At 45.0% G+C, this 5,250-nt stretch overlaps 1 pseudogene; it reads right to left on the minus strand.

Moving 5' to 3' along the window:
• LOC110133872 (vasculin-like protein 1 pseudogene) lies at positions 1-4,235 on the minus strand (annotated as a pseudogene).
• Positions 4,236-5,250: the final 1,015 nt, after the last annotated feature.

Here is a 5,250-nt window from a genome sequence, read left to right on the forward strand (position 1 = left end):
GAAAAGGAAAGAACGATTTCTTCTGTATAACCCCTAAACACACAAGCTGAGTTTACTGGGTCAGATTTAACTGTGAGCATTTATACGCCTACTTCCAGGCATCGTCATCAGATGTCTCACTGCTACTTGTCTCTGCATCTGAGTCCTCAAACTCTGCTCTGCAAGTGCTTCTCTAAGAGGAGAATAGGTTGGAACTTCGACTCTGCAAGAAGTCATTCTTCCCAAAGCCGTTTCTTCTCAGCTGCTCTGTCTTCATGTGGAACTCTCTGAGCTCATCCTCTGTGAGGGAAAGGAAATTCTCATCATTTTCAGGATACTCCTGCCATCCCATTGCTTTCAGTAACCTGCGCTCTGCTTCCAAAGAGTGAAAGAAGACCTTCCCTTCCTCAACTACAGGGAGAGCAAGACCATTCTGATGACAGCCTTCCTCTCCGTTTTCCTTTGGTTCAGGTGTGCTGTTGTCCTCCGAATCTTCCAACTTCTCACACTCTCTGCTCTCTGAGAAGTCTCCTTTCTGGTCATCCTTCAGAGTCTTCAGGAATTTGCTCTTCTTATCAGTAGTTCTGTGGGTCAACTTGGTCAGACGAGAGGAGCTGATCTCAATCAGAGGAATGGTGCTGGCGGGGCTCTCTTTGGGAGAGCTTAAAACTACACCACCAGCCAGTACTAGTGGTTTGGTAACAGAGATTGGACTGGTAAAAATAGACTCTCAGCTAGACGAAAGGGATCCTGATTTGTTTTCCATTCTGTTAGCTTTCCATGCACTGGCCTTGGATGGAGGTGGTACAGGCTTAGGAACCAGGTTCTTATAGACACTTGGAACCATGGTTGACGATTTGTTTCCATTTGCATGGTGAGATCCTGGTGAGGTGAATGCAGCAGAGAAGGCAGCAGCAGGCTCTTCTCTGGAAAGTTTTGATGACTGGCATTTTGGAGGGCTGCTTGGCACTAGGTGGGTTTTCCCACACTCCAGAAGGAGTCCCAATAGGTCTGCATGGCTGATTCTGTTTGCCAGCTTCTGGATTCATGGAAGAAAAGTCTTCCTCTTCAAACTGCAACTTTTCCACCTTCTTTCTTCTCTTCCCTGATATCTGTAGGTGGCTTTTCCTGAAAGGCACAGCCTTTCTGGGAGTGGAAGCTGCCATTCCAGTGGCGATGGTTTCCTGTGCCACCCCACTATGCTGGCTCATGCCATCATGACCTCGTGAAGAGCCATGCCAACCAGATAGGTTCCCTATGATTCCAGCATATGCTCCCTTAGAGACACCAGAATCCACAGAATCGTGGCGGAACAGAGAGGACTGGTGCCAAGAACCTCCTGTTGTTTGAAGAGATCCATTGTTGAAAAAGCCATCAGAGGAATTATGTCTACGACGGCTTACTCCAAATCTACCATCTCCTTGGGGTAGGTGCTCTCCGTGTTTTTCGAAAGTCACTGTAGGTGACTTAGCTGACTATGGTGTTGAGAAATTTAGCCAAGCAGGAACAAAGTCATGCTGCACTATTTAGGTCCAGTGTCTCTTTTTAACAAGGTGAGGCATCTGACCTCATGACCAGGATCCCAGAGTATAACCTCTGCAGTCCTGCTTCCTGAACTTCTTGAGTTGCCAGCTGGATTTCCATGAGGTTCTCTTGTTAAAAGGGTACTTAATTAGGCTGGCCAGCAGAAAGCCTTAAGATGAAGCACAAAGAAGCCAGGCTCTGTGTGGATCAATCTCTCAGTCCCCTCAATTGCTCATCTTAAACTATCTAGTTCCTGACATGTTTCCCAAAGGGGAAGGGGAAAGGGCAAAGGGAAGGAAAACATAAAAAGTATTTGTTACATTTAAAAAATGGGGAGAAGGGGAAAGAGCTATATCAATGTTCACCTCATTCAGCTTCCTTGAGTGATGGCACTATGATGTTGCTTAAATAGATAATACATGGACATTTGCACAGTGAATGCAGATACTGTTCATAACAAGGTCATAGCTTAGAAAGACAGAATGATCTGTTTGGTCAAATAATGTCATTGAAGTGATAGATCAAAAATAAAACATTGAAGAGCTATAAACGATCTTCTGAGTAGTCAACTCTAGTAGCAAAACATCCACATTACAAAGCCCTTAATTTACAAATCTCATTATTCTTACACAGCTGCTAAAAATAGTCTGCAGGTATGAGTTTATATGTCTTATCCTTCAAAATCTAAGGACATAAGAAACCTTGTTAAAAAGAAAAAAGACAGGAACTTGATATGCTTTTCCCTCCAAGAATAGCAGCTTTCAAGGCAAATTTCTTGGTATAAAGCTCTCAAATGTTTTTTCTATTTCTTTGGTCTTCACTATTTGTAAATTCACAGCAAAATTAAAACAAATAGAAAGGCAGGGTTTAAGAATAATCATGGGAAAAAAAAAGAATAATCATGGAGAAAGTTCTAAAGTGAGGTTTTCTTCTCTTCAGTTTTCTGTACTTCACTCATTCTGCCCCAAAGACTAAATTGAGTTAATGGAAGGTAATGAGAATCTTCTGCTTCAGTAGAGAAGTCACTTTGGGTCCATTTCCGTCATTATTCAATCATTTAAAAGGCCACAGGAATCTATCATGAGCAGTGGAGGGGCTATGGTTAGGGACCAGTCGAGGCATCTGAGGGTGCATCCCCAGCTTCCTGATCCGGCAGAGGTGGAGAGCCCACAACCTTAACAAAGGTCTTCCCACTTAATAATTTTTAAGTGTAATGGGATCCTAAAGACTAAAATGTTTGTGAACCGCTCCTATGCAGCAATGAGAATAAGCAAACTACAGCTACCCACGATGGCATGGATGGATCTCACAAACATCCACTAATGTGGAACAGAGGAAGCCAGACACAGAAACATGCTTACTGTATGATTCCATTTATGTCAAAAAACCAAAACTGAGCAAGACTAATCTGTGCCTTTAGAAGTCAGCATAGTGGTTGTCCTTGTGGGGGGAGGAGACACTGGTTACATTCTATTTCGTGATTTGGATGCTAGTTCTATGGGTGTCTTCCCTTTGTGAAAATTCATCTAGCTGAACACTTTGGGTTTGTGTGCTTTTCTGTATGGGTGTTATATTTCAACATAAAGATACTTTTACATGGGTCTAAAGACAAAACTATAGATGAAATGTAACTCGGTCCCCTGCATTGGATTCGAGGAGTCTTTTTTTTTTTTTAATATTTATTATTTGGTACTTCCCTGGTGGTTAAGTGACTAAGAATCCACCTTCCCATGCAGGGGATGTGGGTTCAATCCCTCATTGGGGAACTAGGATCCCATATGGTGCAGAGCAGCTAAGCCCTGCATGCCCATGTGCCACAACTAAGACTCAACGCAGGCAAATGAATATTTTTCAATATTTATTATTTTTATTTATTTGGATGCACTGGGTCTTAGTTGACTAAGCATGTGGATTCTTTTAGTTGCAGCATGTGAGATCTTAATTGCGGCATGTGGGATCTAGTTCCCCGACCAGGGATCAAAACTGGGCCCCCTGCATTGGGAGCACGGAGTCTTAGCTACTGGACCACCAGGGAAGTCCTTTTTTTTCTTTCTTTATTGCCTAACTCCCTCCCTAGAATGTAAATTTCATGAGGTCATAGATTATGTATTTTGTATGTATTGCTGTCTTCCCCGAGCCTAGAATAGTGCCTTACACATGGTAGGTGCTCAGTAAATATTTGATGAATGAATGAATGACCTTGGTTTGGTGGTTTAGTCACTAAGTCGTGTCTGACTCTTGAGACCCCATGGACTGTAGCCCACCAGGCTTCTCTGTCCATGGGATTCTCCAGGCAAGAATACTGGAGTGGGTTGCCATTTCCTTCTCCAGGGGATCTTCCTGACCCAGGAAGTTGAACCCAGGTCTTCTGCATTGCAGGCAGATTCTTTACCAACTGAGCTACAAGGGAAGCTTAATGAATGACTGAATGAACTCAAATACCTCAGACAGACAAAACAGAACGGGCCCCTCAGGGCAGTGGACAGCTTCAGTGTTTGGCCTGGACACTTCTTGTTTGAGGAACCCCTAAAGCACTTCTGCCTAGCCAAGAGGGTTCCTCAGAGTAGAGCTTCAAAAGGAGTGGAAACAAGGAGACCCACAGGGGCCACTGCTGCAAGTCCCAGCACAACCATGCGCTCTTTCATTGCAGTGTCCCCCAGCCTCTCCCACCCATTCCTTGCAGACTTAGCTCCTAGCTCACTGCTGCTCTCTCCAGCACTGTTCCTTGTCATGATTCCGGGTGAATTCAGCATCCACTTGTAGCCTCTTGTTCCTTTGCCCTGCTTTCAACGTTACAACGATCCCACTCTCTGCTCTCCTTGCAGCTAACTTCCTGTAGGACCCCAGTACTGACGATGCTCCCACCTCACCAGGACCACCCAGCCATAGAAACTACACCCTTTCCCTATTCCCTCCACTGCCCCTCCATGTCTCCTCTTCCCTCATTTCACTTAAATTGTATCAGCCACTCACTTGTCCACACCCTGCCCTTTTTTGTATTTGCTTGGAGAAACCATAACCCTGGTAAATCCAGTTCTCCACCTGCTTGACAGCCTGTGCCTCTGGCAGCTGAAGGAGGCTGAAGAAGACCGACTGGCCTCCCTTGAGGTTCACAACCACTGACTTCCAGTGGGCCCTCAGTGCTGCCCTACAGCTCTGCACTCTCCCCTCTGGTTCTCTTAGAGCACTGCTCTTCAAGATTCAGCGTGCACTCGAGTCACCTGGGAAATTTGTTGGACATGGACGACAGGTTCTCTCTCTTTTTTTTTTCTTTTGGTTAAGCTGGGTCTTTGTTTCTGCACTTGGGCTTTGTCTAGTTGCAGTGAGCAGGGGCTACACTCTAGTTGCAGTGTGCAGGCTTTTCATCGCAGTGTCTTCTCTTGTTGCGGAGCACAGGCTCTAGGCATGCAGGCTTTGGTAGTTGTGGCACACAGGCTTAGTTGCTCCATTATATATGGAATCTTCCCGGATCAGGAATTGAACCCGTGTCCCCTGCATTGGCAGGTAGATTCTTATACACTGTACCACCAGGAAAGTCCAAGATGAGAGGTTCTGAGTCTGCATTCCTGACAGCTTCCCAGGTGACCCCTGGTCCCAGAAAGGGCCTCGATCAGGGGACTGGCACACTTTCTAATAGCAAATATTTTAGACTTTGCAGGTGACATATGATGTTTATTACAGCTCGTCAACTCTGCTGCTGTAGCTACTGTACATAAACTAATGGGTGTGATCAGTTTCCAATAAAAT

Source organism: Odocoileus virginianus, unplaced genomic scaffold, assembly GCF_023699985.2.
Source record: "Odocoileus virginianus isolate 20LAN1187 ecotype Illinois unplaced genomic scaffold, Ovbor_1.2 Unplaced_Scaffold_20, whole genome shotgun sequence".
Classification (NCBI taxonomy): Eukaryota; Metazoa; Chordata; class Mammalia; order Artiodactyla; family Cervidae; genus Odocoileus; species Odocoileus virginianus.